The sequence below is a fragment of the Talpa occidentalis genome, unplaced genomic scaffold (genome assembly GCF_014898055.3).
Source record: "Talpa occidentalis isolate TD23 unplaced genomic scaffold, MPIMG_talOcc4v2.1, whole genome shotgun sequence".
NCBI classification, from domain to species: domain Eukaryota; kingdom Metazoa; phylum Chordata; class Mammalia; order Eulipotyphla; family Talpidae; genus Talpa; species Talpa occidentalis.
Genome location: NW_026555331.1, coordinates 7,001,809 through 7,020,029, shown reverse-complemented (window position 1 = coordinate 7,020,029; position 18,221 = coordinate 7,001,809). Strand labels below are relative to the sequence as shown.

At 45.5% G+C, this 18,221-nt stretch overlaps 1 long non-coding RNA gene across 12 annotated transcripts in view; it reads right to left on the bottom strand.

Annotated features, from left to right (window-relative positions):
* Positions 1-8,030: 8,030 nt before the first annotated feature.
* The window catches only part of LOC119237121 (uncharacterized), a 37,501-nt gene continuing 27,310 nt past the window's right edge, over positions 8,031-18,221 (bottom strand). For 10 of the 12 annotated variants that reach the window (XR_008550507.1, XR_008550506.1, XR_005123211.2 and 7 more), the window contains 4 exons: positions 15,978-16,088; positions 11,084-11,129; positions 10,484-10,762; positions 8,031-8,731 (listed from right to left, as the gene is read on the bottom strand). This is a non-coding gene — a long non-coding RNA (uncharacterized LOC119237121). The remainder of the gene's footprint in view (positions 8,732-10,483; positions 10,763-11,083; positions 11,130-15,977; positions 16,089-18,221) is intronic. The other 2 variants (XR_008550510.1, XR_005123226.2) reach the window with 1 other exon arrangement.

The window sequence follows — 18,221 nt, the reverse complement described above, 5'->3', positions numbered from 1 at the left end:
CATGGCGGAATCTGTTACTGCAGGGTTGTTTACAGACTCCAGGCAAAGGGGAGGGGCTGTTGGGCACTGGGAACCGGTGTGTCCAGCTCTCCAGGGTCAGCTGTCAAGCTTGCAGGAATGGGTGAGCTATTATCTACATTCATCCATCACTAAACATCCAATTATATATATAATGTTACATTATATAAAACCACACATATGCACATATATGAAAGGAATAAATACTGAAAATTCACCCCTCGCTAATGATAGCTTGTGATTATCTCAGCCCAGAGGTCACCGATGTCCCCTGGGAGGCAGGGAGGCAGCACTACAAGATGGTGGACGTGGGGCCCAGCCTTGCCCACTCTGCCCAGGGACGTCGGTGGAGCCTGAAATAGGCCATGGTGGGAGTCATTAAACCACAGACATCAGCAACCACCACAAACCAGGGATTTCATGTTCTGACACTAATTGCTGAACATGGTCCAGGTCACTGAGTGCTGTGGGCTGGGGACGGGAGCTGTGACTGGAGCTCAGACAGGTCGTGAAACTTGCCAACAGATTATTTAACTTCCAAGTAGCAGAAACTGGATTCAAACCCAGGTGTGTCTTAGACTTTGTACTCTCATGAAAATTCAGCGTGAGTTGTCCCATTTAGACGGTGGAATTCTGCTGAAGTTGTTGCCGCGAGAGCATTTTATTTATGATTATCTTTAAAAAAAAAAATCCGTTGGCGGCCAGTACCTGGGTCCGGTATGAAATCAAGAAAAGCAGAGTTTTTACAGACACCTGCTTACCAGTTGAGCCTTGTGAGCTGCTGGCGTGAGAGCTTCCCTGGAACCCAGCACCCTTGCTACAGTGCAGATGAAAAATGAATGAGCTCAGCTTTCAGGGCGGCGCGGAGAGCAACAGAAACTAATCATTAAACATGACAGCTAAGACATTTCAGCCACTGTTTCCCTTTACAGCATGTGTCAGTACTTAGGGCTCCCTGCACCCCGAGGGCACCTGTCTCCACCCGTGTGGCAAACCCTGGTGTTGACACGGATGCTACCGTCTTGACTTTCCTTCGAGGGGACTTGAAGTTTAGCCATGCTCTCTCCTCATCGTCAAACACCTATTTTTCTCAGTCAGTCAAACAGACATCAACAAGCACTTACAAAAAGTCAGTCAAAGAGTCATCAACAAGCACTTACAAAGCCCGCACTGGGTACAAGACACAGGGGAGACCAGGCTGAATGAAGGAAGCCCTGACCTTCAGAAGTCAACAGTCCAGCATGAGACACGTTTTGAACCTGGAATCCTGATTAGGGCCACACAGGCGGGACAGCACCCAAGGCCTTAGCTTGTTCGGTTGCTGTAATAAAACATGGCAGCCTGGGTACTGGGAGCCACAGACTGCTGGTGAACACCAGACGTGAACCACACAGTTCTGAGTGATGGCGCCTGCATGCAGGACTCCCTTCCGGATCCCCTGACCCACTAGGAGACAGGCAAGCAAACTCTCCCGCACCACCTCCTTCACGAGGGTCTAGATCCCTTGGGTGACCTGATTGCCTCCCAAGACCCCACCTCCTACCTCACGACCTTGGGGCTCAGAATTTCAAGGGAGACACAAACATTCAGACCACAGTACAGAAGCTAAATTCAAGGTCTAAAGTGCCGAGTGGTCTGACAGTGCTGAGTGGCTTTGGCCAAGGAGATGGTAAAACAGGTCCTGGACCAAAGAAGCTGGGGTAGAAAGTTCTAGCTTGAATGAGATTACCCAGCAGAGATGGCACGCGGTCATCTGTTAAGCAAGGGATGGGGGACAGTGCAATGGTCTCGGAAGACATGGGTTCAAGTTCGTCCTCACTGTGACCTCATGCAAGAAGTAATTTCTCCTACTGGGACTCGAACTCTCATCTGGAGTACCGCTGGAGTAAGGGTAGGTGCTTAGAAGAAGCAAGTAACACCAAAAGAGTTTCAGAGCATGGACATTCCAAGTCTCTCTCCAGCAGCCGGGCTGAGCTAGGTCAGCAGGGAGAGTCTGCTCCAGGGACCGCTCAGGGACGAACCTCCCTCCTATTTGCTGCTCTAAATTCCCTGGGGTGTCGCTGCCCTAGTCACCTGTGGAAGACGGGGTGCAGCCATTTCCAGGCTGCAGGGAGTCACACATCTCCCCTGAGTACACGCTGGTGGTTCCTAGGGCACGCCTGGCTGCGTGCAGCCTCTGGTTTGGGAAGGACAGGGACAGACCAGCTGGAGCCCCGAGAGCTGAGCCAAATCATTTCTGTTGTGACGGCCCAGATATGTCATGAGTGAATTTCTCTCTGACATGTGAACGTGAGGTGAGAGGAACTTTCTATCAGTAAATCAGTTCTCAACCTGCCAGACTACTTCCCGGTCAAGGGCAAAGAAGAGCTGAAATGAGGGCAAAAGGATATGCAAAGACTGGATTTCCGAGGCTTATATTTTTAGAACGCATTTTGAATAAGGAACATTTCAAACGCACACGGAAGTACAGATATCACACATCTCCGGGTGTTCACTGCTAGGCTCAGCCACTTTCAACTCACCCCGAGCACCTCACGCTCCCCTCACACCTGAGGGAGTCGAGTTTCTGCATCTCCCAAGCGTCCAGCCTACTGGGCGGACTTCATCACAGCAAGCAGGGGCCGGTGCTGCCAGCAGACACCATTGCGCGTCTCAGCCAAACCATTTAAGCTTCCCACACTACCATTCTGCGGGCGAGGGAAGCGGAGCATGGCGGTCAGGTGACAGTCCTGTCGCCCAGTGGGCTTGGCACCAGAGCTGGGGTTCAGACCCGGGCAGTGGGGCTGCAGAGGCCGTGCCCCCCACCATTGCACTGAGGTCTCCGGGCAGGGGTTGGCGCTTCCAGACTGAAACTGAACTGCTCACCCAGGCCTCCTCATTAAAACTGGTCCCGCCCTGTCCCTCCCCACCATCCATGAATACTTTTACACAGAGTTGGGGGTCCTCTCTGCCCCCAGAAAGATTTACTCCAAGACGTGCTCCACGTGTGTAATTGGGGAAGGTGAGGCTTTTCCCCCTTCACTCTCCTCGTGCTTTATAACAAAACGACTATCAGTCGTCATGGTTTCTGCGTCTTCCCTGCAGCTCACGGTTACAATGACTTACTTGAAAGTGCAGTAAACAAGGTTATAACGTCTGAAGGGGTAGTATTACTTCTCCAATTTTGTCTAATTAAACAAAGTATCTGAAATGTCCAATATGGTGCCTAGCAGAAGTTGCTGTAAATGTTAATTTCTACATTTACTCTGATAACCACACAGAGCAGGCTGGACGGGCCCCGTAATCAGATCTGGCAAGCGGACAAACCGAAATGCAGAAAGATCATGTTCCCTCAGCTGTTTGGTGACATAAATGGCAATAAAACCTGAACCTCCTGCCTCTAGAACTTGGCTTGTTTTTATCTGAAAAATAGGATCTACTAATCATCTGGCTGGAAGAATAAAGCCACAGTCGATGAGGAAAAATAAAGGCATCGGAGTGGTATGCTGGGTGGAAGAGAGATGTCATCCAACTTAAGAAATGGCATTTCATGGGCCTGGAGAGAAAAACTGTTGGCAGGGAATAGTGTCCTGTTCGGCCATCCCTAGGGGAGGACCACCGGCAACGAGGGGCGTTCCGCAGGCAGGCCACTGCGCCGGCACAACCTCGTGATTTCTGCTCCCCACTTGCAAGTGTGCGTGGACATCTCTGCAGGAAGAAGCAGGGATGTTTTGCATTTTGCTTTTGCTCTGTGTGATTATATCTGCTATTATATTTAATAGCCCCCAACTACTAACATCTAACCCCTTAGAGTTTACTGATGAAAGCTTTCAACTTGCCTTTGATCTTCCAAATTACATTGTAAGATACTGAAAGACAATGAACCCATTTAAAAAAGGGGATTGAGGTTCAAACAGAGTCAATAATCTGCCTAAGCCCTAATAATTTTGGAGAAATTATATATAAATTAAATATGCACGTATGTATATATATTTATGTTATACAATATGTATACATATCTAATACGTACACATATATTCCAATGTGATATGTACATCTATATATACACACAATATATATATTCAAGTCAGTGAACTGGAAACTCAATAAGGTTTGAAATCAAAGTCTTTTTTAAAGATTGATTGATTTATTTATACAAGCACTGGGTACAGTCAGAAGCGCGGGAGGGTGAGAAAATCCACCAGAGCCAGAGTGGGGAGCAGAGCAGGCAGACTGACGAAGTACACTGCTGAGGAGAGCAGCGGGTGGCAGGAGAGGTCTGCGCGCCATGTGGGACCCTCCTCCGGTGGCCGGGGATTGAACCGGCACTGCAGAGGCTGCGGGCAGCTTTGCAGCCCGGCATTCAACCGCTGCACCACGGGGGAGGCCCCAGGATAAGCATTTCTTAAGATTAGATGACAGAGCTTTTGGAGAGTAAATCTTCACTCGTGTTCTCACTGGAGGATGTAGTGGAAAGGGTAGCTGGGGTCAGGAATTCAGGATTTCATTCAAATCCCCTGCTATGAATTCACTGTGTGACTATGGAAAGTCAAAAGTCTATTTTCCTGTTCCCTGCTGTAAACCGAAGATGAAAGGAGATGTTGCAAAGTCTTTGTCAGCACCTAAATTAGTATTCAAATGTAAATTGTCTTTAATCTAATCTGGGCACTGATTAGATTACAGAGGGGGGACGGACGGGGCTGCTCATTTTTCCCACAGAGAGAAGGAAAAGCTAGGAAATGAACACCTCAGGGCACTTTGCTTCCTGTGAGACATTTATCTCTGAGCACAAGTCCCTTACTGCATGGTCCTCGCTGGAACACAGTACAACTGTGGGAAAGATGGACTTTGTGTTCTGTGACAATTATCTGGGAGAAGTAAGGTGCCCGCGAGGCGACAAGGAAGCAGTAGCTTCAATATTACCTAAGTTACTTGGAAACCCGTGTTTACAATAAAACAACACATGCGAGGGGACAAGGCCTCTGGGCCTTCCACCCCACGTGCAGCTCAGCCATCTCCAAGCACCTCAAGGTGAAACACTCTTCCTCTGAGCATGCTCTGCTATAAAAATGAAAAGCAGACAAAACAAAGTATCGCCAGCCTTCTTCCTACCAGCTTTCAAATTACCCCCAGTTAACCTCCCAGGAACACGGCAAAGAGAAGCATCCTTCAGCTGAAATTTCAGCTTCCACGTCTTGCAGGTTCCCAGCAGAGTTGTCATCCATAAGGCTTTTAAAGATTAATTATTAAAACCGTTTCCATTAGTGCTTTGCTTGGCCTCATGCAAACATTTTTCTTCTGCTGTTTAACAAGTGAAAAACCACCAGCAGCAGCATTAGCTATAAATACATGGCCCAGATCTGGGGAGAAGGCCTGACTCACGCCGCAGGGCCAGGGCTAACTCAGCAGGACTGTGTTCTGGGAAGTGACCTCGGTGGGTCCAGCCCCACTTCAGGCACATTGCACCCGTCAGGATGGTGTGTTTCTTTCTCCGTTCCTTCTGCTCTCCTTGGTTTGACGTATCGGAGCAGTATGTTCATGACGACTCTTGGTGAACACCTTCTGTCCACCCTTTTTCCATCCAGCCATTGATCTATCCAGCCAGTCATCACTGACAACCAGCCATGCGCCTCTCTCTGGACGCACAGTGTCAGCTAAAAAGGCTCTCGGCCCTTAAAACCACCCCGTTCGGTGCGGGAGACTGGGCAGTTAGAGCAGTGACTACTGAATGGTCTGGAAGCCCAGCACAGCAATCAGAGATGTTTAGGCAGAGACCCTCTTGGGAACAATTAAATGCTGGCTAAGTAAGGGGTCAGGAGCTCGGCGAGCTCCCTAAAGAGCCACGAGGGCACAGCAGCCCAAGCGCGAGACCCCTGAGCACTGAGATGCAGAGTTCCCTTAGGCCGGGTCACAGAGGAGTATGAAAAGATGGGGTACTCCAGCACCCCCAAACTACACCCCTCATATGCTCAGGGGTCCAGGAGCTGCTTAGCCCTTGGCTGACACAGGCCTTATGTCCTGGGATTTGGTCAAAGCTTCCTTTTTAAACAATAGTTTCACTATAAAAAGTAATGCGAACCGCTGAGCATTATTAGAATAATTGAGTCTGTCTTCACTGGAGGATGAGCATGACCCCCACCAGTGAGCCACAGGAAGACTGAGAGCCCTGGTCTCCTGGGGAAGCAGGGGAGGTGAGAGTTTAGATCCAGTAAAACCAGAATTCTGATTTAAAAACACAAAGTACAGGAAATGAAATCAGACGAGTCAGGCCGCTGGGATGTGGGTGAAAATGCTGCATAAGCACAGCAGCGGGTCAGCCTGGCGCGGGACCCCAGGGGGTAGGGCCACACACATTTGGTGGGTCTTGTGCCCTCCACTGTGCCCAGTAGCAAATACACAAGGATTGGGGGGGGCAGGGTGGGTTGGGGTGAGGAACCAGCTCTGCCTTTAAAATTCTTGTTATTAAAAACACAGAGACGCCCCTATGTCTGCAGGAGGCTGTTCTTGGCTCTGGTGCCTCTTCTGTTTGGAGATTCTGGCTACAAAGACGTGATTTAGTTCCTTTAGAAATCGTTGCCAACAGAAAATGAGAAATAGATAAGCACGTATCTTACAGGCCTTTTAAAGTGGGGAGAGCCTTTAAAGCCACACTGCAGCGTGCGCTGAGATCAAGCCTCTGATCCTCTCTGCAGTGCGATGGGGTCCGCGCTGCTGGCAAGTAAGATGTGTCATTGACACCGGTCTTTAATGTTTTTCCAAGCATTTTCATATTTATGTGATCATTTTATACCCACAGCCCAAGAGGTAGACAAATGTGATGGAGGCTCAACATTTTCCCACAAACACCTGTGACCAGTGATGGTGCAAAGGGAACAGGCGCAGATGTGGGCCCCTGGATCTCACCCCCATGTTTCCAAACCCTAACTCCACCCAGTCCACCCCCTCAACATCTACTTTAAAAAGGATTTTCACAAAATCAGTTGCTATCCACAAAATATTTAAAAAGTCCTCTGGTGTGGTATGTTGGCAAAAACAGTTTCCGTTATAGGTTTTATGCTGACCTTGGGGCTGGGAGTTGGGTCCGGGACATTAGAATCTTCCAGCATTTCCAGGTTTCTTCTTTTATTCTCCACTCATCTGCTTCCCTTTCTTGCCTTGGAACCAAAGGCAGCGAAGCCTGTGAACATCACCTGCAGTCTGGCCTGGCTGCCGGGACCTGGCAAATGGTACCTAGTGACCATGGTCCATCTCACTCACCTACCGGACGACTTGATGATCTCAGGGGTGCGTAGATTGTGCTGCTCTTAAAATCTCCATGGGGGGAGTGGCTGCTAAACTTGGGATGGCTTCTATGACTGCCACAAAGAGCGGAAATTCCTAATAAGAAATGCAAAGTAGGTCTACCGCCCCACTGTCAACCCCGAATGGATTTAGGGGCTTGTCTCCAGCACTGAGGAAGTAGATCCGTAAGATGACGCTTCAGTATTTGTAAAAGAGCTGGCTGTATGAGTTCCTGGAAAGTAACTTTCCCCTTTTCCTTACTCACCTATCCATTCTCAGCTCCATCGATAAACTGGAGCGCTGAGAGAGGGCTTGCTGCCACCACAATGCGTACATCTTATCTTTATGGCCCAAGAATCAATTTTCAGGTTTCCAGAATTCAAAATGACTAAACTTGCTAACACCAACTCCCTTCCCACAGGATGGCTCTCTCAAATACACAGGATCGGCATGGCCTTGGGCAAGGTGCCCTCCCAGGCTGGTCTCCTAAGACACGCGGAACCGCCTGAAGCAGCCGAGGCCAGGGCACTGCCACCTCATGGTTCTAAGCTAATGGGATAATGAAAAAATGTGAGCAAAATAAAACCACCTTCTCATTTGTCTACAAGTTCTGATTTTCCCCTGAATGGCTCTTCATTTTTTTCCTTAAATTGAGGTCATGCTGGCTTACCTTATTGCTGGCATTCTGGACGTGCAGGGCCCCTCCCATCAGGTACCACCACAGTAGTGCACCCACCATGAAGTCACCCATCACCCACCCCCATGGGCCACTGGACTCCCTTCCTCGTCTTTCCAAGAAAGGAAAAAGCCTGCCATTCCACTTTCCAAAGCACACCGCTACCCTAAGTTCACCCACCGGGTGCCCAAGACCACTCTTGAGTTCACTCGCAGAACTTAGGAAGTAGTTATGCTGAGTTACAATTTATTGCAGCAAGAAGATAATTTAAAATCAGCGAAAGTAAGAGGCACTAGGGAAGCATCCAGAAGACCAGGTGCGCGGTCCCAGCTGTCCTCTCTGAGGAGGTGCATGGACTGCATTTTAATTCTTCCAAAATGTGAGTAAAGCCATGTGTAGATTATCGCCGAGCAGGGAAACTGGCCTGTGATTTCACGTCCAGGGTTTTGATTGGGGGTGTTTCGTGGGTAGGTGTACTACACCCACATGGCCGACCTGGCTGTGTGAGGTGCAAGCCCCGTACCCTAACTGCTGTGTGCACCTGGTGTGGCTCAAGGACCACGTAAAACATGGCTCTCACATGATGCAGGATATCCCAAGAGTTTCAAGGTTACCTTCTAGGAGCTCGTCAGGGCCAGACTTCTTTGGAATGTGCAGAGCTTGAAGGAGCCAGACAGCTGAATTGGTCCTTCATGGCACCCACATTCTGGATGGGAGCTGACTGGACACTCCTGTGCTGGGATCACATGGGTTCTGTTCCCTGTTACTTATTCTCAGCTGTAAGAAACATCCATGTATATGAATTATACACGCACACTCTCCTGTGGGAACACAGGCACCGCATGGTATCATAAATATGTAAAATATGTCTCTTTAAAAGAAAACTCAAACTACAATGTCAATCACTAGAACTTAAAAACTGATTATTGAGATGCAGGACTATGCAATCCCAGGCTTTCTTAACAAGGAAACAATGTACAATCCAGCGAACTAAATATAAAATCTGCCTTAGAGTCTAACAGATTAAAGTAAAGGTCAGTAAATAGTCGAGTAGCAGATATATTTGAAATAAGCAATGAATTGCTGTTTTGTTTTTCTATTACATACAAAGAGAGAGGAACTATTTTGTCAAATTGTTTTATTACACATTTTCTCCCAGTCTGAACTGTAACCTTTGTTTGAATGAATGTCAAGGTTATGAAGTAAGTCTTAGTAAACGATTATGGAAAGTCAAAATCTGTCCAAAATAAGCCAGTGGTAGCTCATAAACTGTATTTATTGCTAATATCCTCAAATGAATTTAAAACAAAATCACAGTGTGATTTTCCAGATTTTAGAAAAAGCAATTCAGTTTTCTATCCCCCTGCTACAAATGTCTATAAAAAATTTCAAGCATTCAACAACTTCTAAACCCAAGTATGACCTTTGTAAAAAGATTGAAATTTTGCCCCACGACTGTGGTCACACACAATGTGTAATTTCAGCTTTAGTGATGAGAAAATCCCAAGTTGTTTACTCAACATCTTTGCCGATTGCTGGGGCTGGGTATAAAATGGTATCAACTGTGCTGACTTGCACTGAACTACTTCGTGGCCTGAAATAGGTTTTTGTGTTAACTGACTCCTTAGTCCTCTTTCATAGGTATTGTCCCCCTTAATTAATCCTTTATGTAATCTGGACACTCCTTGGTCAGTTACTGGTAGACACATTGCATGTCTGTGGCAACCCATCTCATGTCTTTCATCATACAAGTTTTTAAATTTTCTATAGTCAGATGCATCCTTTCCTTTATGGTGCACTTTTTTGGTGTCACATTCAACTTCTTCCTTACACTGTCGTGATACTTTCCTATATGACCTTCTAAAATACTGTAAGTTGGTGTCTTTTATTCACACCTACTCAATACAAAACTTTTTGTATATGGTGAGAAAGGTCTGTAATTTTATTTTTTGCCACAAGGATATGCAATTATCCTAATGTTGCTTGTTGGAAAGTTCTTGTTCCCCCACTTTTTGTCTATCAACTTCTCATGTACCTGTTCCTGGACCTTTACCCTTGACCACAGACCAGGCCACCCCTCCCTGCCCTTCTAGCACTGTTCTATCACTGCAGCTGTGAGCGGGTTCTGCTGGGCGATTCTTTCATACTTTCCATCTCGTTTCTAACTTATTCCTTCTGTAGCTTCAGAAATTGCCTCCAAGTGTGCTTGATATACATGCAAGTCAATATCCTCCTGCAATGAGGAGGAGGCCTCCCCTCATTAGGAGAGGCCTTGAGGGTGCAGAAGCTTCTGTCTCATGCACACCTTTGCTACCAGCACCTGACATGCCTGGCCCATGAAGGTGGTCACAGTGAAGGTTAAGCTGAGAGTGAGGCTGTGCTGCAGCTTTTAACATGTTCTCATGGAATCCTTCCCTCCCCCAGTCGGGTCTGAGCCCCATGGCAGCTGTCACTCCTCTGGGCTGTGGCACAGTGCTCTGCTCTCCCCTTCCTGAGACTGCAGTACCCACCAAGGTCCCGGATTCTCACCCATGTAGTTTCAGGCCATTGGTTTTGCTGTTAAAGTTCCAAGCCCACTGGGAAGGCTCAGAGCCAAGATCATCACCCCACATCCCAGGAGCTTCCAGCTCCTGAGTTTACTGCTTTGGCTGTCTTCTCTTCACTCCTGGCAATTGGGACCCTTTCCTTTGCAACTGCAGCCGGTTAGTTGTGTGCACAACGTTTTATCTGGCATCTCCCTGAGTTTAGCGCTTTGGGATGGTGGTGGTGATAAGATTTGTTGGTCCAGTCGGCCGTGCCATCAGGCCCCTGGAAAACAATGCTACAGTGAGGGAAAAAAAGTGAACCACCATCTTGTTTAAGCTACTGTTTTGGAGTTTTGTTATGTGTAGTCGAATTCAATCACCAATAAATGGTGGCAAACAGATCAAGTGAATAAAATGCATAACTGTGAGCTGGGAGAATCTATCTAGTAAAAAGGCCACTAAGAAAATCAGTATTAACAGGGAGATGAGAAACCACAAGTGGGGGCTTCTGAAGGGCTGCTCGCAGACAGGTAACCAGGAGGAGGGGACCCTATTTAAAAATTAGATACTCTCTCAATAAAAATTTATCATTCCAGATACCAACCTTACGAAGATGAATAGCCTGCCTCTGTCCTCAAGGGGCTCATAATCTATGGGGAAAATTAGACACAGAGATCAATCAGTGATAAATTTAGCACTAGGGACAGAGCTAAATTAGAAGTGAGTACAGGACACATTTATGGCACAAAGAGAAGAATTATTTCACCAAGGAGGTCAAGATCCAAATACTCTCAAGACTTGACATCGGAACTTGGCCTTGGAGAAGGGGGCGCTTCCTGAGTCCTCAGCACGTGCTGCATGCGCTGCGTGAGTGATCTACCTAATTAGATCTGCAGGGCAACGTGGGGGCTGAGAAACCCCACTTTACAGATGAGGGAGTCCTAGTGGCTTCACCAAGAACTTGCTCTGCTAATACTGTGCTCCACTGACATCTCCCCAACTCCAGCGCAATAGAACAGATCACTAGAAGAAGCGGAGGGGCAGAGGGGCTTGGAAAGACTACGAAGTTCTTGTCTACATGCAAAGAACACGAGGTCAGAAGGCTGCAGAACTGGACAAAGCTCGTCTCACATGGCGATACCTTCCCTATCAAGGGACTGTTGCACACTTTTCCCTGAAAATGTTTCTCCCTGCTGTTCCCTTTCACTCCTTTAAAAGCTCTCAAATCCCAGGTCCACGTCCACGTCCCAGAGGGTGAAATGACTCCGGAACACAAGGACACAGGGGTGAATATGGCCAACCTCTATTTAAAATCTGAGGTTTACTATAAATATCGGTGTTTTATAAACATAGTTCTGAAGAGTGAAAATCAAGTAACACAGGTTTGCCACCTTTCATCAATACTGCTTTCTCAGCTACTCAATCTAGTGAATATATTACAGAAATAAACCCAAGCCAGGAATTCCAATCCCAGGGCAATCACGGCAACTTTAAAGACAATGCGCGCCCTGGCCCAGCCAGCACCATCTCCAGTCCTGCGCTGAGGCCCTTCTCTCCCGGAGCCACGGCACTGGGGCGAGGCCTGGCCACACTTAAGTTTTCCAAGTGCTCTGACTCGTTTTTCTAACGTCAGTCCTTAGGAATCTTCTACCTGCCTTGTCTGAGCTGCAGTTAAATTTTAATACATAACCAAACAGGATAAACAATTTTTTTTTAAAGATTTATTTATTTATAAATACAAGCACTGGGTACAGTCAGAAGCGCAGGAGGGTGAGAGAATTCACCAGAGCCAGAGCGGGGAGCAGAGCAGGCAGAAGGACCGAAGGACACTGCTGAGGGGAGCAGCGGGCGGCAGGAGAGGTCTGCGCGCCATGTGGGACCCTCTTCCGGTGGCCGGGGAGCAGCCGGGGATCGAACCGGCGCTGCAGAGGCCGCGGGCAGCTTCGCAACCCGGCGCTCAACCGCTGCGCCACCGGGGAGGCCCAGGATAAACAATTTATCCTTTGTTCAGCTTGAAGCTGTAAGTTTGAGTGCTTATATGGAAATTAAAACATCTGAATGTTTTAATTAAACATTAAATAATAAAATTAAAACATCCTTCAGGTCAGAATAAAAACACTATTGCATATGCCTTTAAAAAATTTGAACTAACGGTTTACAGCACTATATGATTTAGAGGGGTAGGATCACACCCTTTAGGGTGCCATCACCATGCACACCTACCACCAAGGCACCCAGAGTTCTGCACCACAGCCCACTGTACCCCCTTCCCACTTTGCTCTTCCCTTCCCCTCCCCCTCTAGTAGTCTCAATTGTACAATTTTGGAGGTTTATTATTGAGTTTTATCTGACCCTTTGTTTTGCTCCATCACACAGGTGACACCATCTGGCATTTGTCTTTCTCCTCTGACTCATCTCCAGTTCCATCCACGTTGTCGTAAACTGCAAGCGTTGCTCTCCTCAGAGCCGAGCTGTCCTCCCTCGCATATACAGACCACATCTTCCCGGTCTGCTCATCTTTGGCCACTTGGGTCGTTTCCATGGCTTTCCTACTGTCATGTCCACGTCCTTTTAAAAACATACACTGAAGGCTCAAGGCGGACAATCTGGGACACTCATGTAGGCAACTTTACTCACGGCAAGTGCGCAACTACAATCTCTACTTCTGGTTTACGTTTAACATACAAGTACAGAGAATGGTGATGCAATTTGGGGGGGACTACTGCATTTATTTCCCACCCAGTAGTGAAATCCCAATTAGAACTCCTACTGACTCTAGAACTGTAACAACAGAAACATTTACAGGAGTCAAAAAGAATCAGCAAACTGATGAGGACAAAGCAAACTTCTGTTAGCGCAGTGAACTTTTCACAGTAGACAGAACAGACAAATCAGAATCACCCAGCAGAGGTCTAAGAAAGCCCAGATGGACTGAGTGGAGGGCAGACCTCTTCCATGTATGTGTCCATACAATCTCCACAAATGACTGGATCTACTGCCTGAAGATGAACTTCTGAAGGTGTCGGGGCACCCCTGAAGGTGACCCTCCGAAGTCAGTGTCCTCCACCACTTTAAAAGCGCTGATTACAAGCAACTTTACTCTTATGAGTTCCTGCTTCCTCACCTGTAGAGCACACTCACAGCAGTAACTCTCAAGGGCCAGCAAGGGCCAGATGAGAACGCAGGTCAGAGTAGCTAGATATTTCTAGACCATGACGGGCACTCCACGCGCACTGTGGCAAGTATGATCACTCAGGGGCATGACAATGAAAGACGGACTTAAACAAGTGACAAATCAGGGCAAGGGGTTAAGATGCAACCTATGAAGCTATCCGCAGCCATTGCAGTGCGAGTTCGATTCCCAGCCAGGAAGCTACCCACGACACAGCAGACCTCTAGTGACTTGCCTGCTGCTCCCCTCAGCAGTGTATTTCAGTAGATCTGCCTGTTCTCCCCACTCTGTCCCTGGTGAATCCTCTCACCCCCCGACACCTCTGGCCTACACCCGTTCTTGTATGCATAAATAAATCTTTAAAAAAATAAAAATAAGTGACAGATCAGAGGCACACCTGAGGGCTAAGGATCACTGTTGCAAAGATGAAGAACTACTCCTAACAGAATAGTTTCCTTTAAATGTAAGTTTCAGAATTTTAAAAGTTGTTCTGAAAAAAATGTCTGCAAGAGTTTAAATAGAAAAGAAAATTCGAGGGCCTCCCCGGTGGCGCAGCGGGTTGAGTGCCGCGCTTCGAAGCTGTCTACAGCCTCTTCAGTACTGGTTCAATTCCGGGCCAGCCAGGGAGATTCCCACATGGCGCAGCAGACCTCTCCTGTCTCACCCGCTGCTCCCCTCAGCAGTATCTTTGGTCCGTCTGCATGTTCTGCTCCCTGCTCTGTCTCTGGTGAATTCTCTCACCCTCCCACGCCTCTGACCTGTACCCCAGTTCTTCTATAAACAAACAAAAAAAAAAATTGAAAAGAAAAAAAATTGAAAAAAAAAATTCAAAATGACAAGAAAGCACTCTTTCGCAAAGTTTCAAGTTTAAAGATTTTTTTGTCTTTAATAAATATCGGCGTCTTTTAATCAGTGACAGTTTTTGGACACTGTGATGGAACACAGATTTAAGAGATTAAAAGAATGTATTTAGGATAATGTATTCACAATACCAAAGGTGGGAAGGGCTTTTCTAAGATGACAAACCCAGCAGCCACAAAAGGTTATGTAAGTTTCTAGTTAAAAAACATGTGACTGATTAGAAGCACATGCAACATATAATACAGAACTAAACACCCCAAATCTAGAAAGTCCCCATGAAGCTGTTAAGAATGAACAGACCCAAAGAAATATGGGCTAAAAATATGAACACAAATCAAAAAAATGGTCAATAAAGATAGGAAACGATGTTAAGCTCATGTGATCATGTGCAGAGAATAACGGCGCCCATACACTTCACCCTTTGCTGCCAGAAAGCTGTCTTGAGAGCATCTATCAGGCTTCAGTAACTATGCTCCGTGCTTATCCACTTGTTTGGACCCTATGTCCTGTAGTTGGTCCCATGGAACCGTGTGACGCGAGGTCAGGGTGCAAGCAGTGTTTCGGGCAGTGTCTTGCAGGCCCAGGCTGTCAGGGCCCGCAGCCAAGTGCTGCTCTCTCAATTCCCCTCATTCACACATTCTGCCCTCCACTCCCACAGCTGCCCTTTGCCTGCTTCCATAGAAAGCAACAGGGAAGGCTCTGAAGCTTTCCCATTGAGCATCACTCACAGCAGGCGGTTACTGGGTGGGGAGGCCTGGGTCCTGAAGACACCACACCTGAGGCCTCCCCCACTGGCTGCCTCAGTGCCAAAGGCTGAACACACGGTGCGGGACAGGTATGTGGCACCTGCCTCCTGCAGGCCAGCTATCAATTTAGGGCCCCAAATTATGTTCGGAGATGCAGGTTGTATTTTTCCTTAATTATGGACGGCAGCAGACAGTGCATCACACTGCAAGGACCCACCACATGATTTGGGTTTGACGTGAGGGTGCTTGCAGGAGCTCGGGAGCCAAAGAAAGCCAAGCAGCCCCCCACAGAATGCATCTATACTGCAGCGCTGCGCGGGAGCTTCCACAGTTCTCCCATCACTGCAAAGGGATGTGGCTGTTATTTTTCCTTTTTTTTTTTTTTTTTTTTAACAGAGAATGTTCAGAGAAGATGAGCAACTTGTTCAGACACAAAGTGAGTGAGCGCAAGCCCAGGGATAGCTGACGCTTAATGCCTCCCACTGCTGGAAGGGCCTACTCAGGAGGCCTGGGGAGGGAGATAGGACTGCTCTAATATGAGCTGCTTGTGACCACTATAAAAAAAACATTTGAAATTTAGTTGGGACATTTAGATGAACAGTAGCTAATCATTCTTGATAGCTGCTTCTACATTTCGTTTAATTACGATGACGCACAGGTTCCAAATATATCACTAACACACATCTCTGTGAGAACACGTATCAGCTTTAACGTCTCACCTTACGTGGACAGCACTCCATGCCTGAGTGTTGTTCACTTATTATCCGTGTAACATGTTCCTCTGGGCATCTACTCACAAATTATTATTGGGTTTGCAGATAGTTTGATCACTGTATTTAAACAAAAGATGTTGACTTGGAGATTTTGCAAGTGGGAAAATTTAATATTTCAGAATAAACAATCAAAACATTTAGACAGTTAGCTGAAATTTTTTACCAGTGTCTGGTTCACAACCTCTGTCTCTCACTCATTAATACCTTTACTTGGAAGTAACTCAATACTCTGGTTAATACAGAACCTTCGTGCTACTGGCTACACCCACGAGATAACTTAAGCAAGTCACTGTTAAATATAAACAGGATACCCCAACAGACATTTTCACAGAAAACCTATAAAATAAGGGCAAGTTATAATGTCAAAATGGTTGGGTTGTTTAAAGACAACTGGATACCTATTAGGGTTCTTTTATACCCTTTTAAGCAGAGACTCCTTACAAATATCCTATCCCCCCACCCCCTGGAGAATTTAAGCTCTTGTAAAATTTACATGGAGACTAAGTAACAAAGAAACTTTCTCAAATTACTTTAAAAAATAGCCTATACCCTGTTTTTAAATATTTCTAGGCAGTAGGACAAATACCAAACATAGCTTAATAGTCTTTAAAGAATCACCTTGAAATAAGCAAGGAAAAGGTCACAACTTTTAAACCAGTTATAATTGCATCTGGTTAGTCCCCAGACAGACAGTTAAGTAGCTGAACAGGTTCCATTGCAAAGATTTTGATTCATGGAACAGTTTTACTTAGCCTCTCAGGAATAAGGTATATTAAATTATAAAAATACTCTCAGGACAAGTTCTTTCCATAAAATTAAAGGTAGGTTTAGGCTAATATAAAAAAGGAATCCATTACACACACACATGAGTATACACACACACACACACACACACACACGTAATTCAATCCTACATGTGAAACTGCTGTTGGGTCTCATAATGCACTTGGAGCTTTGTGAAGAATTAAAAGTTAAAAAGAAACACCTTTCATTTTGAAGGTGTTTTTGAGGCTAGTATATTTCTAATTACAAAAAATAAACTCAAGATGACACCACTTACAATGAAAGAGGTTACAGAGTTGCCTATTTTAATTTGGCATATTTTGCACTGAATAACATTATAACCTTTATCAAAAAGCAGACTCACTTTAAAAAAAAACTAAATATAACTAAAAGGTAAACTCTCACCTATCACAGAATCCCTGTTTTACATGACATTTTTAGATTACTTAAGTTGATAGCAGATAAATATCTGGAAACAGAATTCTATTGGGAACTAATGAGATGAAAAAGATAAGGGAACTGAGAGAAGTTAAATAATTTACACAAAATGGAATAAATCATGAAAAATCAAGTCTTCAAACTTGAAAGAAAATAATGAATTTAATTTCAGAACATATTTCTAAGTACACAGTTTTTGAAGAAATCGAAGCACGTATTTTCCTTTCAGGGTGGGGACAACAAGAATGTTTCACAGTATTAATTTAAGCAGCATATTCAAATGTTCACTTAACTATAACTCAACTTTCATGTAGAGCTTTTTTTCTAAGTGACAAATGAGGCAAAGCTGGCAGCCCACATGAGCACGGTTTCTTACATAATCAGCAGAGCAAAGAAGATAGACATAAACAAAGACCATTAAACCAAAGAAAAACGAACAATGAATTAAAAACACTAGAATTAGGACTTAATCTATAGGTTATTTGATAGCCTATTCCATAGGATATCCTAAATTTTTCATATCTGAGCATATGAAAAAAATTCTTTTATTCCTTGAGGTTCAAAAGTGAGTTGATGGGAAGCTCCCAAATATGCTTAATTTGAAAGATGCACTTCATATTAAAACTATGTTTAAAGTATATGATGCCTCCATAAAACACTGCAATATTTATCTTGAAGTCCTATAACTTATAAAGTAATTTACGCATTTGACAAGTTTCCAATGAACACAGGCAACTCACAGAGAAGCATTCTGCATCCAAGTACATAATAGCTCCTCTTAATATCAAAGAATAAAAAAAGTTTATTGAACAAAATACAATTAGATAAACAGCACTCACCTTTTCCAGAACAAGTCTCCACTATGCCTTTATTTCACATTTTTATTTTACTGCGAATTTTTTTAAAATTATCTTCCAGAGAAGCACAAATGTGAATTCTAATTGATTGTAGGGATAGAAAAGTTTATAG